This window comes from Podarcis erhardii, assembly GCF_964252035.2.
Source record: "Podarcis erhardii genome assembly, chromosome: 5".
In the NCBI taxonomy this organism is placed as follows: Eukaryota; Metazoa; Chordata; class Lepidosauria; order Squamata; family Lacertidae; genus Podarcis; species Podarcis erhardii.
Window position 1 is genome coordinate 16401396 of NC_138509.1, and position 27516 is coordinate 16428911.

The 27516-nt window shown below is 42.5% G+C and overlaps 3 long non-coding RNA genes across 3 annotated transcripts in view; 1 reads left to right on the forward strand and 2 right to left on the reverse strand.

The window, feature by feature from the left end:
• LOC309343194 overlaps positions 1-27516 on the forward strand; it is a 244646-nt gene that overhangs the window by 83972 nt on the left and 133158 nt on the right. The window lies entirely within an intron of this gene.
• Positions 5561-7816, reverse strand: LOC309343173. The gene is made up of 2 exons (XR_014157150.1): positions 7083-7816; positions 5561-5916 (listed from the first exon to the last, which is right to left on the reverse strand). It is a non-coding gene; the product is annotated as an uncharacterized lncRNA (long non-coding RNA).
• Positions 24909-26751, reverse strand: LOC309343223. Its single transcript, XR_014157201.1, has 2 exons — positions 26619-26751; positions 24909-25360 (listed from the first exon to the last, which is right to left on the reverse strand). It is a non-coding gene; the product is annotated as an uncharacterized lncRNA (long non-coding RNA).

Sequence of the window (27516 nt, forward strand, 5' to 3'; positions counted from 1 at the left end):
ATGTTTGATATTCTACATCTCCCCCTCCCCTTGCATCTGAAAGTTTTTCAACAATTGACAGTATCTGACAGCTGGCATGCAATCACTGGCATTATTTTGATAGCATCTGATATGCAGTGGTCAACATATCAAGTATTAGCAAATATTAGATAAGACTTGAAAGCTGACAACATTCAGTAGCAGTCAAAATTTGACAGTATGTGATAGATGACTTTGCAGGAAGAATTGCTGGATCTTTGTTCCAATTGGCACATTTTGCAAAATTGAGCTTTAATTCAGGTTCCACTGAGTCCAAGTGTGCCTTAAGGTAAAGGGACCCCTGACCGTTAGGTCCAGTCGCGGACGCCTCTGGGGTTACAGCACTCATCTCGCTTTACTGGCCAAGGGAGCCAGAGTACAGCTTCCGGGTCATGGGGCCAGCATGACTATGCCACTTCTGGCAAACCAGAGCAGCGCACAGAAACACCGTTTAGCTTCCCGCTGGAGCGGTACCGATTTATCTACTTGCACTTTGACATGCTTTCGAACTGCTAGGTTGGCAGGAGCAGGGACCAAGCAACGGGAGCTCACCCCGTTGTGGGGATTCAAACCACCAACATTCTGATCGGCAAGCCCTAGGATCTGTGGTTTAGACCACAGCACCACCCACTAAGTGTGCCTTAGTTCGGAGCAAAAATAGCTAGGATCGGGCTCCAAACCTTCTTCCCAACTCCTGGATAACTCAAGTCAGTAATTTTCTGCATAGCCCCTCCCCTCATTTGCATACCCTTATCCTGGTTCTGTTTCTTCATCATGCTAGAATGCGATGGAGCATTAGGAAGTTATTATCTCTAAATATAGATCTATATGATGATATGGGCTAAACTGATGCCAGAATAAAACAAAGGCCTTAGAAATAAACAAAAACTGTACTCCATTTCAACTAAGTATAAGAAGAAAGCTCCTATCAGCAATTTCTGCCACAGTTGGTTAGAAGACTTTTCAAGGAATGCTTGCCAGGAAAAGCACACAGGTGAAAAAGCTGGAACACATGTGTTTTCTGACTGTCATTTGACCCATGTTCAGGCATGTAAATCTTCCTTTATTCCCATCCTGCATAATCCTTGGATAAAACTGAAGGCATCAAACGGAAACAACAGCCAGAACTATGTACCACTGACAGTGTGCAGATCTCAAGTCTTCTTTCCTGGCTTTCATTGTACTTTGCACTGAGCGAGGAGTGAAATAAAACAGCCGCACTGAAGTGTGTGAACCCTCAAGTACAACAGAATGATGTGTCCCAGCGAAAAAAACAGGAAAAGATGAAACAGAAGGAAGATTAGCATTGAAGCCCATTTGGCCTGAGACAACCCAGCCATATTGCTCTGTTCCTGCCAGCCCATGGGGTTGATCAGATGGGGTGAGCAGCACTGAACTGAAATATTCGTGCTTTCCTCCTTACGCCTGCCTTTGGAGACTTGGATATCCACAAGGCTATTATGTTACTAATGTTTTTTTGTTGCTGTTAAAAAAAAAAAAGGCAAAGCCAAAAAAACCCCCAGTCCCTTATGTGACGAGAAGCAGAACTTTCAGGGTGAAAAATAGCCTATGCTTTCTTTCTGATTCAAGAAAGAACATAGAGCTGGGGTGTGTGTGGTGGGAGGAATCCTAATAATTTAATCCAGTTTTCCTCCCTCAGTCTCCACATATCCATCAACTAGAAAATTAAACACATGATAGGGGTTTGCTTAGCATCTTTCTTGCATAGCAAGGAGGAAACAAGCAGAACTCTTCTGTTGGAGAGTCATATGATTGCTCCCCAGCAATGTCGCTCAGTTGGTAGAGCATGAGACTTTTAATCACAGGGCTGTGGGTTCAAGACCCATGTTGGGGGAAAGGACTACATTTCTATTATTCTATGGTTTTATGGTTCTGCAAGAGCTACTTTTGCTAATACAGATAAGCTACATGGTAGTTCTGTACTAGTTCAGCTGATCGCCGAAGAATTGATGCTTTTGAATTATGGTGCTGGAGGAGACACTTGAGAGTCCCATGGACTGCAAGAAGATCAAACCTATCCATTCTGAAGGAAATCAGCCCTGAGTGCTCACTGAAAGGACAGATCCTGAAGCTGAGGCTCCAATACTTTGGCCACCTCATGAGAAGAGAAGACTCCCTGGAAAAGACCCTGATGTTGGGAAAGATGGAGGGCACAAGGAGAAGGGGACGACAGAGGACGAGATGGTTGGACAGTGTTCTCAAAGCTACCAACATGAGTTTGACTAAACTGCGGGAGGCAGTGGAAGACAGGAGTGCCTGGTGTGCTCTGGTCCATGGGGTCACAAAGAGTCGGACACGACTAAACGACTAAACAACAACAACAACAACAGTTCTGTACTCTTGATAACAAGTTCTGCTATGTTTGCTCTTCAGTTTGATTCCTTGTGCCAGATTCCAGTCCTGTGGCTTCAGTCCACAAGCTGCCTTTCTGGAACCAATGCTGAAATGGAACTCAACTTCTGATTATTATCATGGGAGATAAAACTGACACCTGCTTAGGTTCTGCGGCACTGATAATTCGACTGCTCTTATCCTAAGCACAGAGAAGCATCTGATATCTGCTTCACAAAAGATCTCAGCTTTCTTGTTTGTTGGGCCCATTCCTTAAAGGCATATCTAATAGAGTTATTTCATACACTAAAAATGATATCTAAATGATACAAAAACACATGGGTCTGGATTTGCAGCCCACTGGACCACCTTCATTTCAAGCAGCTATTCTTTCTTTTCATCTGGAGAAGCCACAGCTCAGTGATCGAGCACAGAAAAGTCCCAGATTGTGTTGTTGTTTAAAAAGCCTTTATATCTTTAAATGTAAACCATAAACCACAATCATCGACTAAAAATAAGCAAGTGTTATAATATGAACAATATAGTGGTTTTTTAAAAAATTAGCTCATAACAACATCACATAGACATTTCATTTAATGTATAAGTATATTACCATATTGGCCTGAATATAAGTCTCACTCCCCCCCCCCCCCGAATTCTGACCATGAAAAGTTAAAGTGCGGCTCAAATTCGCGACCTTACAAAAACGGGCTTTGACACTATCGCTTGATGAAACAGACATACGGAAAAACAGAATGGGTGTGAGTGTCTGTGAAATTTTAAGGGAGCGGCTTATATTCGGGTATTGACTTTCTCTCTCTCTCCCCCCCCCCCGAATTTTAAAGGTGCAGCTTATATTCGGGCCAATACGGTACTGTACTGTTGAGGCCTAGGGCTGGTTCCAGATGGCATATCCTCCATAACTCAGACAGGAATTATACTGATATATATGCATAGAGCTTCTCTATGCCAGTAAGAGCTCGTTCATGCACTGGCCAAATGCACAGAGGGCTTGGCCATAGAGCAGGGGGCAGTTCATGCAGGCTCAAGTATGCTTGTGTGTACTTTCAATGCATGCAGGATGTGGTCTGAATTCCCCAGTTCTTCGTTTCTACACTAGACCAGCTCTCATTAAACACTTCCTTCTAATAAAGACGTAAATTATAAATATGCACGTTGCTTTTGTTTTGCAACTGTTCAGACATCAATCTTCAGGAAGAAAACTGGAAACGACAACTAGAAATATGTTTATTTTGAAATGAAGCAACTTCGTTATTTTTTTTAAAAAAATCCTGTTGCTTGACATATCAAAACAAAGGAAGTAGTGTATAAGCAATGCAGTCACAATCACTGTCTGTCTGTCTGTCTGTCTCTCTCTCTCTCTCACACACACACAAACAAACAAACAAACACATAATACATACATTTCAGCAAGAAAAAACAGTAACCACAAACCAGTCAAGTAAAACTGCATATATAAAGACTCTGGGGAAATCTTAGAGCTAATTAACGCGCAATGCCCTCATAATAATAATAAAAAATCCTCATTTTGCCTAAAGTTAGTTTATTCATTCATGCTGTATTCAGCAAACTGGTCAATGTACATGCAGGGATAAGCAAACGAGTAGTTTAATGGTAATTCTGAATCAAAGGATAGCATCACTATCTTCATCCTCCAATATTAGCCTTGCACTTTAGATGAAATAGCAGTTTGTGGCTATTAGCTTAGACCTAGTTTGTTTTTTATTTTAGTTGAAAGCATTTATAAACAGCTTCCCCTCAAAAAATTAGCTTAGACCTAGTTTATTTTAATTTTAGTTGAAAGCATTTATAAACAGCTTCCCCTCAAAAAAAGTTCTTGCTGGGGTGGTCTGGGCGGTGTCAATTTCAGAGTGAAGGTGTACATTCGCTTGTTTGAATCGTCTATGCATTAAAAGCTAGGCTTTCGGAGAGAACTTGGCTAGATCCCTTCTCCCTGACCCCCAGTTTTCTGTGTGCTGGGAATGTTCAATCATATGTGGCCCTTTGTGCAGTGTGAAGCAGGGCAGTCCACAAACAAGTTTATCACCTGCCAGAAAACCTGGCCCTTCCTTCCAGTTTTAAGAGATGGGCCTCTGAACATTCTGTAGCATTGTGGTGCCAATTTCCCCCGTGCTGCATTCTAAGGAAGCTATCTCTCTCTCTTTCCCCCTCCCCTTTAAACTGGAAATAACCCAATTCCTCGGTGTCAAAAAAGCTTATTTATGTATGCAACAACAGCGGCCCGTGTTTTGTTAGCCCAAAAATGGAAAATGAGGGAGGTCCCAGACAAAGAGGATTGGCAACTTAAGATGTTAGAATGTGAAGAACTGGCAGGTTCAACACATAGAGTAAGAGAGCAATAACATATAGTCAAAGAAGAGTGGAAAACGTTTATTAAATACCGTATTTTTCACTCTATAGGACACACTTTTCCCCCTACAAAAATTAAGGGGAAATGTGTGTGCATCCTGTGGAGTGAATGCAGGCTCCTTGGCTTCAGCGATAGCAACGTGAAGCCTCCGAAGCACAGAGGGAGCGCTCCCTCCGCGCTCCGGAGGCTTCGCGTTGCTTTCGCTGAAGCCTGGAGAGCGAGAGGGGTCTTCAGGGATGGCCGGCCGCCTGAAGCCTTTGGAGCGCAGTGTGAGTTCCCGCTGCGCTCCGAAGGCTTCGGGTTCAGCAAAAGGAACCAAAGCCTGCGGAGCACAGTGGGTACTCTCGCTGCGCTCTGAAGGCTTCAGGGATAGCACTCCAAAGGCTTCAGGTTCCTTTCGCTGAAGCTGGGAGAACAAAACTCTCCTGGCTTCAGCAGAGCGGGAGAGCTGCACAGTGCCCCTTCAGCCAAGCGGGAGGAGAAATAGAAGGGGCTCTGTTTCTCCTGCTGCTTCGCTGAATGGGCACTGAGCAGAGAGGGGGAGAATTTTTTCTTCTTGTTCTCCCCCTCTAAAACAAGGTGTGTTCTATGGTCTGGTGCGTCCTATAGAGCGAACGGTATATGGGAAATGACCGTACACAACTGAAAACGTTGGCGGCATTAAGATAAATTCAGCAGTGTAATTAATGTTTGGTGTAAAAATGGAAAACTGACTTGAATGGTTATAGTAAAATATGCAAGAATGGACGGTATGTAAAACAAATCACAGAAAGCGTAGAAGGGAAGGCATTGGATATCGAGTTTGTAAAATGTTTATTTCAAATTGTAAAAAAAAATTGAAGTGTGTGTGCGTGTGTGAAGCTTTATCTTGGTTGATACTCCACAACATCTTTTTCAGAGCTGCAGAGCTTCCAAATATAACAGAAGCCTTGAGAATGTGGTTATCTGGCACTGCTGTGACCCCCTCCTTTGTTCCTTGCTCCCTTCTTCCCCTGCTTCTCCAGTCTACTTAAAGCGTTCCTGCTGAAGTAATCATCCTCTCTCGTCTCTTGTAGGCACACACCTTTACCCATCTTGAACTTGGTTTACTGCTCATCTCCCTGCTTACATCATCTGCTTGGCTGCTCTCAACCCACACACAGAGTGTGCCGCTTCTTTAAAAAAATATGAATTTATTTATTTGGTTTTCAGATTAATGTTTTACAATTACATATCCAATGTACAACATAAAAACAAGATTCCAAAGAATCTCTGGGACTTCTCCCCTTTGTGAGTCCTATTGTTAATCATTTTTCCCTGCATCGTTTATGATCATCCAAATCTTTTACGTCTCCATTATGTCCAAAACTCATCATTAAACTACAAATGTAATTCTAATCCTGCTAACAGATTTAGCTGTTTACAATGGTTTTTAAGATAAATTGTAAATTTTCCTCATTCCTAAAAATTTTTGGTCTTCCTGATTTCTGATTCTTCCGGTCATTTTTGACATTTCGGCATAATCCATCATCTTAATCTGCCATTCTTCTCTGGTTGGGACTTTATCTTCTTTCCATCTCTGGGCCAATAACATCCACACAGCCAGATAAAGAGTGTGCTGCTTCACTTTGTTCCACCCCGCTTCTCAGCATGGGACAATGCCCCCCTCAACACACACAAACACAAACACCAGTTGGGAATTCAGCCCGGACACTGAGGTCCAGCTCTGAGGGCCTTCTGGTGGTTCCCTCCCTGTGAGAAGTGAAGTTACAGGGAACCAGGCAGAGGGCCTTCTCGGTAGTGGCGCCCACCCTGCGAAATGTCCTCCCATCAGGTGTCAAGGAAATAAACAACTATCTGACTTTTAGAGGACATCTGAAGGCAACCCTGTTTAGGGAAGTTTTTAATGTTTGGTGTTTTATTGTGTTTTTAATTCTGTTGGGAGCCGCCCAACAGATGGGCGGGGTATAAATAATAAATTATTATTATTATTATTATTATTATTATTATTATTATTATTATTTCCTCATGTCAGCAATGTGAAAGGATCCCACAGCAGGATAAAGAATGGAGACAGTGAGAAATTCATTGCGCTCATCCGTTAGCCAGAGATGACAATGCCCTGAACTCAAGGAGCTGTCGTACGTGTCCATCACATGATATCTCTACGTACTCATTGTACCTTAAAAATAAGGAGCTGAATGTGAGAACTAACCCTGTTGAAGTGTGTTGCAGTTAAGGTGCTTTCAGAAACATGTGTATTATGGATTCATCCTGATTTGCTTATGGGGAGGTTAGATGACATTGCATCAGAGCAAATATTATCTCACAGAAAGCCTACCTTTTTGGAAGTAGCCTTGTTGTACAAGAACTCCCAGTCAACTATGGCACCATCTGTCCTCCACATTCAAAGCAGAACTGTACCACTTTTTAAACAATTGTGACTTTCCCCAAATAATCCTGGGAAATGTTGTTTGTTAAGGGTGCTAGGAGGTGCCTTTTCCCCTCGCAGAGTTACAGTTCACAGAGTTCCATGGGAAAAAGAGGGATTGGCTGTTAAACCACTGTGAGAATTCTAGCTCTGTGAGGGAAATAAAGGTCTCCTAGCAACTCAGCACCTTTAACAAACTACCCTTCCCAGGTTTATTTGAGGGAAGCCGTGACTGTTTCAAGTGGTGTATTGTTTTAAGTGTCTAACAAATTCATTTAATTTTTCTCCCATTTGAAATCCCTTAATTTCCTGTCTGTAAAACTGAGGCAGTCTTTCTGCAAATATTCAAATATGTGCAAATGCTGATTGTTTAACCTTTAAAGCCCTAAATGGCTCCAGTGCTGTATACCTGAAGGAGCACATCATTCAACCCAGAAACTGAGGCTCTGAGGGCCTTCTGGTGGTTCCCTCATTGTGAGAAGTGAAATATAGGGAACCAGGCAGAGGGCCTTCTCAGTAGTGGCACCCACCCTGTGGAATGCCCTCCTGTCAGATGTCAAAGAGATATATAATTATATGATCTTCTGTAGACATCTGAAGGCAGCCCTGTATTAGGAAGCTTTTAATATGTGATCTTCTCTTGAGTTTTTGTATATTGTGTTAGAAGCCACCCAGAGTGGATGGGGCAACCCAGTCAGATGGGCGGGGTACAAATTATCATTATCATTAGTTTCATTAGTATATTATATCATACTTCAATATTAGATATTTGTCTGTTGATATGTGACAATAATAACTGACCTGTAGATTATAACAATTAAAATGCTCATTTCTCCACATTTTCATAACAGTTTGTGATACATCTTTTAAAAGGTCTGTGTGAAAATTCGTCTGCCTTTTAGTGAAAATTTATCTGCGTAGGCCAGGGGTCAGCAAACATTTTCAGCAGGGGGCTGGTCCACTGTCCCTCAGACCTTGTGGGGGGTCGGACTATATTTTGGAAAAAAAATATGAACGAATTCCTATAACCCAGAGATGCATTTTAAATAAAAGCACACATTCTACTCATGTAAAAACACTAGGCAGGGCCCACAAATAACCCAGAGATGCATTTTTCTAAAAAGGACACATTTACTTGTGTAAAAACACACTGATTCCCGGACTGTCCGCGGGCTGGATTTAGAAGGCAATTGGGCTGGATACAGCCCCCGGGCCTTAGTTTGTCTACCCATGGCGTAGGCACATTGTAGTCTGCAATTTCCCTTCCTATGTACATTTTTGCAAAGCCATTTCCCTGAATGTAATGCACCCTTGTGTTATTTTCACTAATATATGCACTCATCCTGGTATATACCTCTTTGTACACATTGTTTGGCAGGAGAACTGCACTGCAAAATTCAGAGAAACGTGAATTTCAAAGGACGGCTGTGTTTCGGTCTGTGTAATATTTCAGAAAGTGAAAATTTGATAAGTTCACATTTAAAAGTGAACGGAATTGAGTTTCTCTCCCAATCCTACTCAAAAGTAAGTCCCTCCAAATAGAAGACGCCTTCATCCCTGTATGGTTCCCCTTTATCACATACATAACAGCCCAACAAGAGAAGAACAAGAATCTGCCAACAGCAGACAAATCAATCTGGCTAACCTGATCCAAAAACACACACACACATACCCCACTCTCACACAAAAACAAATCTCACTACAGCCAACCAAAGACAACCAACAACACCCTACGCCACTCCCAACCTCTCTCACCACCAAGGAAATACAACAAGCGAATATTAAGAGAACCCACACGTGACAATGACACAAAACTCCACACATACACTAAGCAGAAGAGGAGTATTGCCACCCAACACCATTTGCCATTTTCCCCCTTCCCCTCTTTCCCCTTCTTTTCTTCCTAACCTAACACTGTATGCAACATTAATGTCTCACAACAAATGAAACTGATCTGTAGAAAACACAACTTGAAAAAAGAGACAATGCATGTATTTTTGTAAACGCAGAAATCTTTACTAAAAATATATTTTAAAGAAAATTAAGTCCCTCTGAATTCAACAGGACTTGCCTTTCTAGGACATATGCTTGGGATTGCAGCGAATGACATGAATGGTGCTCATCTGAGAGAGCTTTGTAACTGTGGCTCTGCTTTGCCTAGGGCTGCCTCTGAGCAATTTACGTTTACTTCTTCCCAACGTTTACTTGGAACGGTCTCTTTTGTTACAGCCCTCCCCTTCTTGGAGCGACTCCGCTTTAAATCTCATTCACAGTCCTCCTTCAGTGGGTTGTACAATTAGCTTGGTCAAGTGAGCTGCAGCTTGCTAATCAATAGGAGTTGAAATGGATGGCAAAGGCATGGCTTTGTTGGACTATAAATTGTTTGCAAGCTCTCGACAGTGTCTTTGCCGGGGAAACTCTATGCCTTTTATTTGATCTGGTTTTGGTCAGCATCTTGAGCCCCATGGCTAAGTGCACTTTATTTTCTTTAAACAGATGTTTTATCTGTCACACGTAATGCCTATTGGATTAGGTAATTCCAGGTGATCATGTCAGCTTGTCCTACATAATCCTTTACAGGAAAGGCAACCTAATCAGAATTACTGAGTCAATCCAGGAAATGCATTTGTCTTCCTTTCATTGTCATATTTTTGCTGTCATGGAAAATCATTTATCACCATAAACTATGTGCTTGAATCCTTCTGCTGCATGATATATCACGTTAATTTTATATTGGCTAACTCCTGGTTCTTTCACTCTGAAATCAAAAGGGGGGGGGCATTCTATTTTATTTTTTTTACAGACAGAAATATAGCCTCCTCAAAGTCCCCCCTCTGAACTGCAGCAAACATTTTTTTTCGTAGCCATATGCTGCTGTTGAAATTTGCACTGTAGCAGCAATTAATTCATTGTGCTAGGCCAGTGATTTCCATACCCAAAAGCTGTGGGTCTGATGCTTCTGAGAGCTGAGCCAGCCATGGGGGGGGGGGGCAAACACATTTGCCTGCTGAAGGGTCCACTCTATTTATGTGCAAAGTGGAGGATGGGGTGTTTGGGTGGGGATGGAGTATAGAAACGTCCTCCTTTCCTGCCTTATATTAACCTTCCTGTGCTCTGCTATTTCAAGTCTCTTTTCTCCCAAACCATCAATGGACTAAGGGAGGTATGGGGCTGCGAAGTGGGGCTCGGGTCACATCATTCATGCATCCCCTTTTGACAGCATTCAGAGCAGGAAGATTTGTGGTACTGGATGCAGGACAAGCCAGGCAAGAGGAATCAGACAATTGTGCCCTATGTAGAGGTGTAGTAAAGCAACATTCTCCATTCCGCCCCATGGACACCGCAGTTAGTGCTGCAGTGAATCTTACACCCCAAACTACATTTTCTGTCTCACAGTCCACTGTGGCAAAATGATGTCAATTATGTAAGTTGCACAGTCATTATGTTATTCTACCCCGTTCATTTCAGTGCAAAGGAAATGCCGTGCAAAGGACGTTGGGGGTAGCTTAGTTGCTTAGAGCGTGGTGCTGATAATGCCAAGTTTGCAGGTTCGATCCCCAGATGGGACAGCTGCATATTCCTGCATTGCAGGGCATTGGACTAGATCAGAGCTTTCCAAATTTTTCATGTTGGTGACACACTTTTAAGACATGCATCATTTCGCAACCCATTAATTCAGTTTGGCATTATTTCGTGACACAGTAATTCAGTTTTACGAGCAAACCAGAGGTTAAACTAACCCCTTACAAGAAATACAGACACATATTACACCACACACCTACACACTGCAGCCGACACACTGACATGTCATGACACACAGTTTGGAAAGCTCTACACTAGATGAACCCCAGGGTCCTTTTAAACTCTACAATTATATGGTTCCATGATATCATTTGCAGACTGAAAACAACAACAGTGAATACTGATTGTATTGATGAATTGATTTCTATTCCATACATGAGACAAATAAGAAAACATGGGTGAAATATACTCTTTATTGCACCTCTTAAAACAGTGAATGAATTTCCCCCAAAACCTCTGGCTTTATATACATTATTTACATGATGGGTTCCGTCTGACTGGCTGATTCTGCATCACTCCTGAAGCCTGATTGGGCTGCTCCTGCAGGCCATCAGGTTGTTGCATTCTAGGATCCTACCTGCCTATTGTTCTAGGATCCAAACTTAGTACTTAACAATGGGAAATTTCTGCTCCCTGTTTTTGTTGGAATTCTCTGGCATCCCTAATCCTGCTATTGTCCTTCCTCCAGACTTAGTGATCCTCACTGGACTATTTGTAATCTATCAGATCCACTGTTGTAGTTACTGAATCATGTTGGTGAATGGATAGACATTTGCCAGGCAGGATTCATACTGGACTACTAGGAGGGCCTGGTGCAGATGGTAACCTGGTGACAGGGACTGGACTGAAGAGGAATGGTGGAGACCCCCCCACCTTCTCCTGAACCTTCCTGAAAGGAGGAGGACAGTATAGATTTACAACGGTAGTTTGCAGAAGGTCATGACTTTGAGACAGAAGAAGGACAAAGCTGGGAGATAATGGAAGAAGGGGAGTTGGGAGCAGCAGTCAGAACAGCTGACTGACAGAACAGCTTTCTCATTAGAAAGCATTCCAGACCCCCCTTCTCCTAGGACCAGGAGGGCAGTGAAAGTAGGAGAGCAGAAAGTGAATACAGTGGTACCTCAGGTTACATACGCTTCAGGTTACATACGCTTCAGGTTACAGACTCCGCTAACCCAGAAATAGTGCTTCAGGTTAAGAACTTTGCTTCAGGATGAGAATAGAAATCGCGCTCCGGCGGTGCGGCGGCAGCAGGAGGCCCCATTAGCTAAAGTGGTGCTTCAAGTTAAGAACAGTTTCAGGTCAAGAATGGACCTCCGGAACGAATTAAGTACTTAACCCAAGGTACCACTGTAGACGTAGGGCCTTACACAGCCACCACAAAAGGGGTGGAGCTTCTGACGACCAAGAGTAAAGTGGTGGAGGGGAGATTACTCGGAGCAACACCATTATCCTAGAGAAGGCATCCTCCATCTCTCTCTGTGAATATTGGATAAAATACCTTGGTAAGAGCTTCTTGTATTTCCATTACTGGCAACCTGCCATGAGGGAGGAGGATCAGATTCCCTGAAGTCTGACACCTAGTTGGATTAAGGAGCAGGAGCAGACAGATTTAGCCTCCCTCAGAGCTGCCTGCCACAGTTCTTGCTAGAACATCAACATGAATATCATGCAGAAGCTTGGTCACTGTGCCATGCCTTTCCATCTCCCTTCCAAGTTCCCTGTCCGACAACCTTCTAATTTTGAATGTATTTACCTAGTGTTTCTGCTGCCGAACAGCCTTAGTTCCTCAGCTTGCAGAGCTGGTCTTGGGATACACCTTGAGTTATTGCATTGCATGCATGCTAGAGCTCCTTTGCCTGGGGGCACCCCAGAAATTAACTTTTATGACAACCCGTGGAACTTTTACGACAATATAACTTTTCCTATATGGGATGTTTGTTCGTTTTATGTGTCACCTGTTTAAAAACAAAACACTTGTTCCTTGTATCTAAAAGCAACAGTGTTGTAATTACATTTTTTTAAAAAAACAAACAAACCAGAAAATCAAACTCTGAGGGCCAGTGCCGGATTTACGTATAAGCTGAATAAAGCTATAGCTTAGGGCCCCAATCTCCTGGAGGCCCCCCCAAAAATAAAAGAAAAAACAAACCTGGATGTACAGTTTCAAAATATGAGATAAAAAACAAATAAAATAAAACCTATATACAGCAATAGTGTTTAGGGTTGTGCAGTCTCCTATTTGTTATGTGCAAATGGCTTTTGATACCTGTTATGTCCATAAATTAGCATATAGCATATATTCAATGCAAAAAAAGCAACAATTTGTTGTTGAGAAAGGACAGCTGGACATATAAAGGGCCCCATCACCTTCAGTAGCTTAGGGCCTCATCAAACCTAAATCCAGTCCTGGTGAGGGCAGCATAAGGAATAGATGGCAGGCCTCACTCCTGAAGCCTCACTTCCAAGGGAACATATGAGAGACCATGTCAAAACTGTTCCCCACATCTGTTGTCTGCTCACAGAAGGCTTGTAATTCATCCATCTCTGCATATAGTTGCAAATTTGGAACAGGTCACCAGTCAAGGGTAACGACTTACCAAAACAAGAGAAGACAAGGAAGCAATCTTGGTGGTTTCCCAGGAAGTATGCTTTGTTTACAACACGCCTTTCCTCCCGCTAAGAAAGATGATTTAGTTACGGCTTATCCAGCTGCGGTGTCAGAAGTGTTCAGTTTGATTTAGTAAAGTGAGAGGAGAAAATGCCCATCATTCATTCATACTTTGTTAGCAGCAAGGAGAAACTGGCTGTAGCTATAGGAAGGGCAAAAGGTCGGTGTCCCCCCTGCCCCCCCCCAGTTGCTATTAATCTGCATGCAGGAGAAATCAAGGCAGTGAAGGAAGATGGTTGGCAACACTACGGGCAAGAGGGAAAATTGAGCAAACTAAATCTGTTTTCTTCCCCTTTCCTCAAACCGTGTTAATTATAGCAACTTCTAATATTATTCTATCAATACAGGTGGCCTGAAGGCAAGCAAGGATGGGCAGTCAAAGAGAAGCTCAGCCAAAGACTTGGGCCAGAGTCAGCATATAAAATTGGTCTTGTGGGATCCTATTGGTATCTCTGTTGACCTGGTAGCTGCAACACCACCCTCTAGCCATCAGAAGTGGTGGTTCTAAGGTATAGCAGAAAACTAGCCAGCAACATCCCTCTATTGACTATACACCTGGATTTTCCCAGACATTTTCCTGATTTCTGCTTGGACACTGTTTCCGACTGCAGTATTCCGCATATGTCCAGGAAATTGGCAAAATGGGGATAATGCAGCCTTGCCATATGTCCAGGCAATTCCAGACATATGACAAGCCTACATTATCCCCCATTCTGCCAACATATAATTCATGATTGAGGTGTCATTTTGAAATGGCTGCCGGGGCTGGCAATTGCATTGAGTGAAAATAATATACGATGTACATGCAAACAATTTTTTTTTTAAACTTCATGATAACCAAAGATACATATTTTGGAACGTGGATGGTGTTGTTTGTCTGGTTATGTATGATTATTTTAATAATTTTCTGGTATATTTGGCATTTCTTTTACAGAAGTTTACTGCCTTACTTTTCAAAAAAAAAAACTGCATGGGTACAAATTCAATGGCCAATTTTTCTATCTTTTTTGTGAATCAGTGAGCATTTTTCAAAAGGGTTCTTGTGTTCATAATATTATTTTCAACTTTGTTCAGCCTTACATTTTCACGGCGATGTTAACAAGAAATTATTTCATTACCAATGAATGAAGCCATGTGTTCACTATCACTCCAATGCGTTTAGAAAACTGCTCTGAGATTTGTTTAAATAAGAATGGTGGGCTATCATCCTTAAAGTATAAAATAATTAGAATAATAAATAAACAGTGAATCATAGTCCATGGAGTAAACATGGAAAGGTCTAGATTAAACTAGCTGGATTAAGATAGGTTGGCGTTGTCAGCAAACTCAGCTGTTAAACCCGGGGCTTAAAGAGTATTCAATTTCTTCACATTCTTTCTCCGCAAACTCTGGCATAAATATATACATATATATGCTCCAGGCTTAAAATGGATTGGGCTTCAATGGCATACTTTTCTCCTTTAAATTCCTGATAACTTTCCCTGAGGAGCAGGGTTCTAATTCCTGTGCCCTCCTTGGAGATATAAGGATATATAAGAGATATAAGTTAGATATAACTAACTTTGATGAACTTTTGTTGTTTCTGGGAGCTCTCCCAAGTCCCACAATACTTGCAACCAACCAGCTGCTTGGAACTGGCTCTCTCTGTTATCTGAGACCTGCCCCTTGCCACCAGTTGCTACTGGTCCTCTGCTTCAGGTCACTTCATCTCACACCTTGCCAAGCATCCTGTGGCCTCAGAGACTGAAAAGGCCAGATAGTGCCATTGCACTCACCCCACTGAGAAAAATGTACACCTGTCTTCAGCCATTGAGTTTTGTGATTCGAGGACCCTCCCCCCACGCTTGTGGATAAGAAAGACACATGGACACAGTATTTAGGGTTAATGGCTAGAAAAGGCGACAACTTTATTGATTACAGCATGTGAGAGGTATTGGCTTAGGCACTGGAAAAACAACAAAGTTCGACTCCACCCCTAAGGGAGGGGTGAGTCTAACAAGGGTTAACCACCAGTAGGGGGAGCCTGTTGATGCAAATACAACTGTAAGCTCTCCCCTGATGTCACCGGGGGTCGTGCCATGGCCCCCAGCCACAGCAGGGCATCGGACAGGATCCACGACCCCGGATTCCTTTAATGGAATACCCATAAGGAAGGGGTAGGCGATGGCCACACCCTGCCCTTTCATACACCAACAACAGATTCCAATGCCTAACCGCCAATAACGGAAAAGTTGTGACGAGTTGCTAAAAAACCAAGAGGCCAGTGCCAATTTGCCAATTGGGAAAAAACTCCTACCAGGCCCCCTGGGCAACCAGGGCGACCAACCATAGGTCCATAGCAAGGTCAAGTGTAAAAAGGAATGAACTAAAGTGAAGGGTGGGTGACCTGTTGAAACCCGGCAGCACAATGAGGTGAAGAGCTGCTGCGGCCGCATTTGAGCGGCTAAACCCCGCCCCCGAGCTTCCTACCTTTTGGAAGACTGACCGGGGAGTGTGGTGCATCAGCAGAGATGACGAGCAGGGGGTCGGCACGCCCCCTGCGAAGCGTGGGAAGCGGCTCCTGATCACAATCCCTCCCTTCCAGGAAGAGGAGAGGCTTTCCTTGCAGGTTTGCCCCAGAGATCGTTGGGGTGGATTGAGCAGAGGTGCTTTTCGATCCAATTATGTTACAGCCAAAAATGTCCCACATTTGCCAAGACTTCTACCTGCACATAAGGCTGCTGTTGTCCGAAGTGCTCTGTGCAAATCTGTAGTTTTTAATAATAATAATAATAATAATAATAATAATAATAATAATAATAATTTATTATTTATACCCCGCCCATCTGGCTGGGCTTCCCCAGCCACGATGGGCGGCTTCAAAAAAAATATATTAAAATACTGTACTACATCAAACATTAAAAGCCTCCCTAAACAGGGCCGCCTTCAGATGTCTTCTAAAAGTCTGGTAGTTGTTGTTCTCTTTGACATCTGGTGGGAGGGCATTCCACAGGGAGGGCGCCACTACCGAGAAGGCCCTCTGCCTGGTTCCCTGTAACTTGGCTTCTTGCAGTGAGGGAACCTCCAGAAGGCCCTTGGTGCTGGACCTCAGTGTCCGGGTAGAACGATGGGGGTGGAGACGCTCCTTCAAATATACTGGACCGAGGCCATTTAGGGCTTTAAAGGTCAGCACCAACACTTTGAATTGTGCTCAGAAACGTATTTCTACTAATGCCCATTGTTGTTTATACACTTCCACTAAACTTTTGCAACTAAAGCATCTGGAAGTGGCTGCCATCGGCAGCTGCGCTGACTCTGGATCCGACCCATTAATGCTCTTCTCCCATTCTTAACGGTGGTAGGTCCATGAAGGTTGAAACGTATTGGCAGTAAGCTTCAAAGCAGCCTGAAAGGAAATCCTCGTTTTGTAGACGTAAGGAAGGATGTAGGTTTATTGAGATGTCAGTCCAGCTCCATCAATGAGCAAGAAATGTAGGAACGCGCTGGCCAAATTTCCATTGCAGACTTGCTTTTTCATAATCATGTTAACGTTGACCCCTTTGGTTTACTTCAATCTGTCCTTTAGCATTACCTCCATGCGGACGTGAGCATATGCATACCAAACAGCTGAATCTCACGGAGCATATGATAAAATTCAAAATCACAGTGAGCCTCTTTAATTCAACAGAGCCACCATGCTTGACTGGAGGGAAGATTCGATGTGGTTGTCTCATAATTGCTATACACAGAAGCAATTGGCAATGTAGGAAGCTACCTTAAGTGAGTCTAACTATTGGTCCATCTGTCCAGAATCAGCAGCCAGCAGGACGAGGCGCTTACCTGACCTGGCAGCCAGGTTGCTGCTGCTTCCTGAGAGGTAGAGGAGGAATGGCGAGGTCAGTGAGATGCAAATGTGCTGGTGGAGCCAATCTGGCACTCCCGCTGGGGCGTTTGCACCATGCTGATCTTGCTGCCACCTCACCCTTCCCTGTCTACCTCCTGGTAAACTGCAGAACATGGGCAATGGGAGGTCAGGCAATGCCCCTGCTGACAGCTATTGCACAATATTGTTGTTCTCTGTCTAGTAATGCCTGGTTTTTCCCAGCCGTGGTACCAGAGATGCTTTAACTGGAGACACTAGCAGTTGAACCCAGGGCCATCTACATTCTTCTTCCTCTTCCTCTCCATCTCCCTCTCCTTCTCCTTCTCCTTCTATCACTTGTAGCCGAGTAAGATTGTATTCCATATACACGGTTTTAACAGTGAGTCCGTAAGTGAGGCCAATTCTGGATCCACACGTCCTTCCACTGTGGGGACATAGGTTTTTGGGTGGAAGTTGATCACGGTGAGGGTTTGCCAAGCATGCCTTAGCATGTTTCTCCCTTTCGTCTTGAGTTTGAGCCTCTTCAAAGCCCATGACACCTTTGGTAAAGGCTGCTCTCCAATTGGAGTGTTCGCAGGCCAGTGTTTCCCAGTTGTCGGTGTTTATACTACTTTTTTAAAAAAGATTTGCCTTGAGAGAGTCTTTGAACCTCTTTTGTTGACCACCAGCATTACGCTTTCCATTTTTAAGTTCTGAATAGAGTAATTGCTTTGGAAGATGATAAGCAGACATCCGCATGAGATATATATATATATATATATATATATATATATATATATATGCTTTCGTAGATTTTCACGGGTACAGGAATAATCATGAGAATAATCAAGAGAATAATCATGGAAGCCATCGAGATAGAGAAACACCCTCACAACATGAACAAGCGTGACGACACATCCCGCTTGCCAGACATCTGGAAATTAGCCCTCCCCACAAAAACTGACACCAGATCCAGAGGCACACAGAACGCCAACACCAATCAACCACACCAGACCCAAACCCAGACCCTCTCCACAGATGAATTACAGACACCATCCAGTAGCCAATCCATGGTGGCACCTCCGGATGCTGCACCCCCCTGCAATCCCTACACAGATCTGGCTGACACAAGCCACAAAACCACAGCTCGCCCCTATACACGAAGCCAAGCCAGAGCACAACTAAGTACAGTACAGCCATCTTCTCAGGAAAACTCTTCACAAAGTTCAAGAGGTCAAGACACAAAGACTTTAACAACTAATCCACACCTAATGACCCACCTAAGTGGTACTCAGGATACCACTCAAGAAATCACTCAAGATATCTCTCAAGTAATTAAGGAACAAAAGAAGAAAAGGCACACTAGCCTGGGAACTTCCTCTCTGCCCAGAACATTGGAGGCTATACACCACACCCCCTCTACAGTATTTATAGGAACTCAAACACTGAGATCCTGCTCTGTTCCAGTAACAAGAAGCCGAAAGCACCAGCCTGAAGATGACGAGTGAGACCTCGTCGAAACGTCGCCTAGACACCCCAACTTTTACACGGGAAGACACCCGAGGACACCAAAACCTGCATATATATATATATATATATATATATATATATATATATATATGCTAGGTGGTCTACACACTACTAAGTTGGCATCCATCTATCTCAGAAGACGATGGAAGAGTGCACCTTCAGGGGAGAAGTCAAACTGTTGGAAAGTTACAGCATCTGTTGTGGCTGGAGAAACAGATACAGGAGAGACATGTTTGGTTGCAGCTGGGACAGACAAAAGCATCCAGTTGTGCTGGTACTTCTGCTACTCCCTGCGCTCCTCTTAGCGGTGATTCTTCCTCTGGTCACTGCTATGGATACATGACCTCATTGATTGGCTGGATCTAGCACTGGGCATGTCCTATTTAAGGCTAGAGAAATGAGCATGCAATTCAGCATCTTATTAGTAAGGCAGAGGAGCAAAAGGGAGTCTTCATCAAATATGATGCACAAAGGTTGTAGAAACATGAAAGGATAACTGATACCAGGGAGTGAGAGGAGGAATATAATGACAAGTTGCTGAGGATAATAGACTGGTGCTAATGGGCAGAAGAATACTTTCAGAAGAGATTCCTACATTAGGTTTTATATATCCCACAGCTGCCCAGTGATATCACACTGATTCATACCATGTATTTTGATCAAAGGTTAACATTGCGGAACACTTAGCAATACCACACCTGCCATTTCCCGAATAGGTATCTTTGTGGGTGAATGTCTGGGATAAACCAGTGGAAACTGGTTAAAAAGTGTCAGGAGCAAAGATGATTACAATTGCAAATATGCTGTGCCAACTATATAAAACTGAAGGGAGGCGGGTGGCACTGTCGTCTAAACCACTGAGCCTTTTGAGCTTGCTAATCGGAAGGTCAGAGGTTCGAATCTGCTTGATGGGGTGAACTCCTGTTGCTCTGTCCCAGCTTCTGCCAACCAAGCAGTTTGAAAGCACGGCAGTACAAATAGATAAATAGATAAATAGGTACCACTGTGGTGGGAAGGTAAATGGCATTTCTGTGCACTCTGGCTTCCATCATGGTGTCCTGTTGTGCCAGAAGTGGTTTAGTCATGCTGGCCATATGACCCAGAAAGCTGTCTGTGGACAAATGCTCGCTCCCTTGGCCTGAAAGCGAGATGAGCGCCGCAACCCCATGGTTGCCTTTGATTGAACTTAACCATCCAGGGGTCCTTTACCCTTTGCCTTTGTACAGTGCTTTTTTTCCTGGGGTACACAGGGGTACACATACCCCTAAACATTTTCAAAACAAAATAAAAATAAAAAATAAAAAAATTCCTTCCAGTAGCACCTTAAAGACCAACTGAGTTAGTTCTAGGTATGAGCTTTCGTGTGCATGCACACTTCTTCAGATACACTGAAACAGAAGTCACCGGACCTTTCTATATAGTGAGAAGGTGGGGAGGGGTATTACTCAGAAGGGTGGTGGGAATGGGTGATTGGCAGATAGCTGCGATGAGCCTGTTGACGACTCTTAACGACTGCAATAGGTCTAACAGGAAAAAGCAAGGGGTGAGAAGGTGAAAAATGGCTTTGTCATGTATAATGAGATAAGAATCCAATGTCTTTGTTCAAACCAGGTCTCTCCATAGTTTTAAGTTTGGTGATAAGTTGCAATTCAGCAGCTTCTCTTTCCAGTCTATTTCTGAAATTCCTTTGTAATAGAACAGCTACTTTGAGATCTTGTATAGAATGTCCTGGGAGATTGAAGTGTTCTCCTACTGGTTTTTCTGTCTTGTGGTTCCTGATGTCGGATTTATGTCCGTTTATTCTTTGGAGTAAGGTCTGGCCTGTTTGTCCAATATAGAGAGCTGAAGGACACTGTTGGCATTTTATGGCATACACAATGTTAGACGATGAGCAATTAAATAGTCCCGAGATGGTATGTGTGATGTTGTTGGGGCCAGTAATGGTGTTGTCCGGGTGTATGTGGCAGATACACCCGGACAACACCATTACTGGCCCCAACAACATCACACATACCATCTCGGGACTATTTAATTGCTCATCGTCTAACATTGTGTATGCCATAAAATGCCAACAGTGTCCTTTAGCTCTCTATATTGGACAAACAGGCCAGACCTTACGCCAAAGAATAAACGGACATAAATCCGACATCAGGAACCACAAGACAGAAAAACCAGTAGGAGAACACTTCAATCTCCCAGGACATTCTATACAAGATCTCAAAGTAGCTGTTCTATTACAAAGGAATTTCAGAAATAGACTGGAAAGAGAAGCTGCTGAATTGCAACTTATCACCAAACTTAAAACTATGGAGAGACCTGGTTTGAACAAAGACATTGGATTCTTATCTCATTATACATGACAAAGCCATTTTTCACCTTCTCACCCCTTGCTTTTTCCTGTTAGACCTATTGCAGTCGTTAAGAGTCGTCAACAGGCTCATCGCAGCTATCTGCCAATCACCCATTCCCACCACCCTTCTGAGTAATACCCCTCCCCACCTTCTCACTATATAGAAAGGTCCGGTGACTTCTGTTTCAGTGTATCTGAAGAAGTGTGCATGCACACGAAAGCTCATACCTAGAACTAACTCAGTTGGTCTTTAAGGTGCTACTGGAAGGAATTTTTTTATTTTTTATTTTTATTTTGTTTTGACCATGGCAGACCAACACGGCTACCTACCTGTAACCCTAAACATTTTGTGAATCTTTGTACTTTTGTCCATTTACTGTATTATTTATTTCCCCCAATTTGAACTATAAAATGGTGATTTTCTTGAGTCAAAATGAGAGTACCCCTAAACTTTTTTTTTTTTAGAAAAAACAACACTACCTTTATATAAGAATGAGGGAAGATTTTTTCTGTGGTTCCCACCTCTTTGACCAGTGGATCACAAATCTTTCTGAAGGATGTTTTAGTCAACTCCTTAGGAGTCTTATGATCTGTTCTAAGGTCCCCTTAGTCTTTTAAAAACTGTTCCTAGCTCTTCAGGTTAGCTAGATAGCATGGTGATGGTTGCACTTGTTGAAACTCCATCTGAAAATGGTTAGTAGGAAATGAGGCTACCAGGGACATAGGTCATGGATACAAGCAGACCACCATATTTCTCTGCAAATGGTTACCCAGAAAGAGACAAAACAGCATAACATCACTCTGGTTCCAGAGTATTTTGAGATGCAAACTGTGTAAATGCCATATACAGTACTTAAAGCACATGACTCTTTGCTCCCAAGAATCCTGAGAACTATAGTTTTTAAGAGTGCTTGTATTGTAGCTCTCGGAAGGCTAAACTACAGTTCCCATGATTCTTCTTGCTTTAAATTTGCTTTAAATGCATAGTGTGTTTGCAGCTGTAGTGTCAAAGAACACAGCAAGCTCTCACCGTCCAAATAGCTGGAAGCTGTTTTCATAAAGAAAAGGAGCAGTTCACTGTGTCAGTACTTATATCATTTTGAAATGTTTTAAACTAGTTAGGAATAGATAAAAATTTACTGGTACTTCAAAGATCCACATACCCACCCAGAAAAACCAGAACGGACATAAGACAGAACAGACTAGCCAGTCAACATGTGTGAAATGGACACAACCCAGATCAAGATTATTCTGTCCATCCCTAATTGGAAAGGAACGTCATAAATGTTGCTGAAATATTAATAGTGGAGAAAGGGCAGAAATTGACAGATTGATTGTGTAAGTGTGTGCATGTGTGTTTTTGTGCTTTATTCTATTTGCAGAGGTGGAAGGATGTGGTGCACTTCCTGTAATGGTTTGAATTAATATCTAGTGGCTTTTTTCTGCATAGTAATTTTTTCCTCCTATTAGTGATCTAGTGAGGAAAGAAATAGCATTTGGAATATATGAAACAACCGGGATATGTGAAACTATTGTGCATTTGATCTGTTTCATTTGGGGCGATTTTTCATAAAAGCAGAAGCAACTGGTGGAAGCAACTGTTACAACGTGTAAGGACAGCTGGATAGATGGATAGATAACAATGACATATTTATTAGCAGGAATCCCCATCTTATTGGCCATGTCAGTACTGTCTTAACTCGACTTTATTTATTTGCTAGCAGAAAGTGCCAGTGTGGCCTGAAAATTCTAAGAAACAAAAAATAATAACAAGATGCATAAATGGATGCCATAATTTGTTAGTTTTTTTAGGCTGTGCACAGTGGGCCCCCTATAACCCAGGCCCCCAATGAGACCAAGAGAACACATGGCCCAGATCTGGTCCCAAATGAATCTGGGGATAGGGCTAGTGTTTAATTGGGGCTCATGAAATCCTATACAGTCAGAGGGGGGGCTGGGGAAGGAGACACCACATATACCCCCCACCCACCTTGTTTTTAGCACAGCATGGATCCATCATGTCAAATTGGTTGCCGATATCTTCAGAGGCATCCAAATCAGCCCAGTTTAGAGTGGTTTGGCCCGCCATTTTGATTCAAAACAGTGTTTTATGGTACCCAAGCCAAGGCTACAGCTCCTTGGTGCTCTCAGGAACCATTGCACCAAACTGAATGGCAATATATTTAGAGACGTCTAGATTGGTGCGGCTTGAACCATCATGCCAGTCTGGTCAATGGTCCAATCGAATTGGGCTATGGTATCTTCAGAAGCATCCAGTCTGCCATCAGAATTCGAAACAGGGTCTGGTGATATGCAAACATGGTCCCAAAACCAACTCCTTAATCTCAGGAACCGCCACATTGAATTCAGTGATGATATCTCCAGAGGCATCGGTGCAGTTTAGTGTGTTTTGGTACACCATCTTGATTCAAAATGGCATCCGGCACCCAAGCATAGATGGAAACTGGCTCCTCTGCCTTGGGAACATACACACCAAATTGGGTGACAATATCTCAAGAGTTGTCTGAAACCACAGACAGACAAACCACTTTGCAAAATATATTGTTTGTTGGTTTGTTGGAATGCATTTATGTATTTAAATAATTTATACAGTCGTACCTTGGTTTTCAAACAACTTAGTTCTCAAACGTTTTGGCTCCCGAACACCGCAAACTCAGAAGTGACTGTTACGGTTTGCAAACTTTTTTTGGAAGCTGAACATCCGACGGGGCTGCCGCAGCTTACGATTGGCTTCTGGAGCTTCCTGCAGCCAATCAGAAGCCACGCTTTGGTTTCTGAACGTTTTGGGAGTCAAACAGACTTCTGGAACGGATTCTGTTCAACTTCCAAGGTACGATTATACAACCATTTTCACCTAAAGGCCACAAAGCATTTTCCTACAATCCTCAAAGACACCATTATTAAAACCAAATACAATTCTAAACTAAATCCATGCAAACCAAGTTATAGTGTCGATGGGCAACCTGGAAATCCCACACAGCCCCCCCCTCCACCCCATCTATCATCAAACTTTGAACTGGGCACTGCAATGCTGAGATTAACTCTGCAATAGTGCAAGTGACTCCCATTGTGGTCCTCACTTCACCTTTTATTTCAGTTTGTGTACATTGTTGGTTTTCAGACTCTGTCCTTAGGCCCTCTGAGCTTTCTTACATTGAAGTTTAATGGATTTCATCAAAAATTATCAGTAATGCTGGGTGTCATGGAAGACTGAGAGTTCACACCAGTCAGGAAGCTATACAAAAAGTTTGTTATCTTTATTAAGCAAGAAAAGAACAGGAAAGACCTGACTCCATCCAGATTAAAATTAAGTCCAATGACTAAAGTATGTTATTATATTATATTATATTATATTATATTATATTATATTATATTATATTGCATCATATTATATTATATTATATTATATTCTTATTTTATAAAGTTCATAGACCGCTTGATTGTAAAAAACAAAACAAAAAACATTCAAAGCAGTTTGTGAAAAATGAAAAAGTAAAATCAAGAAAAATTCGCAAGCCTGCTTTAAGATAGTAATTATTATATTATATTATATTATATTATATTATATTATATTATATTATATTATATTATATTATATTATATTATTTTTATTTACACGTACCTCGCCCATTTGGCTGGGTTTCCCCAGCCACTCTGGGTGGCTCCCAACAGATTAAAAACAGAATAAAAACCCTGCTGCTATTGAGGGACAGGGGGAATAAATAAATAAATTACACACACACACACACACATTTTTATTGGTTTTTTTAACATATCATTTCCAACAAACATTAAACATAACTTCTTATTGTATACAATGTTTTAGACTTCCGTCAACCACCTCTGATGATTTTCCATTCTGTATCACTTATTTTGCATTTCTTAATTTCTCTATTACTCTGAATTATCATTAACTAATAATTCTCTTCATAGTCTTTCTTGCAATATTTCAAATAATCCTCGTTACAGAACTTCTTGCAGTCCTACAAGTGTAATCTGTTCATTACCCTTGCTTTTCAAATAGTTCATATATTTACTCCAGTCTTCTAAGAATCTCTGGTCCTGCAGGTTTTGAATCCTTCTTGTTAATTTATCTAATTCTGCATAGTCCATTAATTTCATCTGACATTCTTCTTTCTTCGGTAATTCTTCTTGCTTCCATTTTTGTGCCATTAATATTCTTGCTGCGGTCACTGCATATAAAAACAACTTACAGTCCTGTCTATTAATATCCTCTCCTACAATGCCAAGTAAAAATGCTTCTAGTTTCTTAATAAATGTGTATTTCAACATCTTTTTCATCTCATTATATATAATTTCCCAGAGGTTTTCCACTTTTTTACATTCCCACCAGATGTGATAGAAAGTTCCTTCCTTTTCTTTACATTTCCAACATTTATTACTTACTTTATACATTTTAGCTAATCTCACAGAGGTGATATACTACCTATACATCATTTTCATCACATTTTCTTTCAAAGCACTGCATGCTGTAAATTTTAATTCTTCTTTCCACAGCTTTTCCCAATCTTTTAATTGTATGTCATACCCAAAATCTTTGGCCCAATGTATCATAACCGACTTCACTTCTTCTCTTAATTCTTAGCAAGGTGGTAGAGGCAATGGGGGACAGTTCCGTCAGCACTGCATGTGCCTGTAGTTTCTGACTGGTCCAGAGTAGATGTGGGCCCCATGATTGCCCCACAGTGGCAGTGGAATAGCATACCTTCTAACATTTCTTTGACGACTATAGGGACATCCTATTCCATACCTTCCAACATTTCTCCCATGAAAATAGGGACATCCTAAGGGAAAACGGCAATGACAAACCTAGACAGCATCTTAAAAAGTAGAGACAACAACTTGCCAACAAAGGTCCGTATACTAAAAGCTATGGTTTTCCCAGTAGTGATGTATGGAAGTGAGAGCTGGACCATAAAGAAGGCTGATCGCTGAAGAATTGATGCTTTTGAATTATGGTGCTGGAGGAGACTCTTGAGAGTCCCATGGACTGCAGGAAGATCAAACCTATGCATTCTTAAGGAAATCAGCCCTGAGTGCTCACTGGAAGGACAGATCCTGAAGCTGAGGCTCCAATACTTTGGCCACCTCATGAGAAGAGAAGACTCCCTGGAAAAGACCCTGATGTTGGAAAAGATGGAAGGCACAAGGAGAAGGGGATGACAGGTTGGACAGTGTTCTTGAAGCTACCAGCATGAGTTTGACCAAACTGCGGGAGGCAGTGGAAGACAGGAGTGCATGGCGTGCTCTGGTCCATGGGGTCATGAAGAGCTGGACACGACTAAACGACTAAACAACAACAACAGTAAGGGAAAATGGAACATCGTATTATCAAATCAGAAACTAGGATGGCTTCTGTAAATCTGGGACTGGAAAATAGGGACACTTGAAGGGTCTGGAATAAATCTGCCAGCGAATTGCCTCACTTACCTGCTACTGCTGCTTCTGCCTCAACTCCAGCAACTCTGACCATCTTTCCTCATTGTCCTGTTTCTTGCCCCACTACAAACTCTTCTCTCTTCCCTCAGAAACCTGGTCATGGGAGACCCTGTTGCTAAGTGCCTCCGCTGCCACTAAGTCTCTGTGACATCATCAGTGTGACATCTAACAGATGCTAGAAGCTTTGTGGCCACCACAAACCCCATAGCACATTACAGTATTGATTTTGTTGGCAGCCCCAGTGCTTTAATCTCATGTAAATATTCATTAGCTAACAATAAATCCTTGGCCCATTCATCCCTTCTCCCTAGATAGGGAAATGCTGGCATTGCCTTTCTCTTTTTTTAATGGGAACTGAGCCAATATTCAGCTCCAGACTGTGTCAGACTTGCAGGGAAAGTAGGCAGTGCCCCATCAAAGCAGATGAGAACAGGACCAGGGACAGCTCCAATGGGTCCTGCCAAGGCTGAAGCAGAAGACCTTGTTTCTGCAGGGAGCTAGAGACAAATGATGTTTTTTTGTAGGCTGGCCAGATCTGGAATGTGGGGACCAGGGTTTCCCAAACTTGGGTCTCCAGCTGTTTTTGGATTATTACTCCCATCATCCCTAGATAGCAGGAACAGTGGTTAGGGTTGATTGGAATTGTAGTCCAAAAACAGCAGGAGACCCAATTTTGAGAAGCTGTGATGGTGACCTTTGCTTCCTTGTAGTAGCTGGTGCGGTGGTTAAAGGGGCCTTGCCTTATTTTGCAGTCTTCTGCCTGGTTTGGAACATAGCAAGGGACTCACCCTCTGAGTCAGTAGATGGTTGCATGGCGGTGTCCTCTGGCTGGGAGGGTCTTGAGTTAGGCCCTACCAGATCTCCACCCGAGGAAGAAGACTGATCCTCA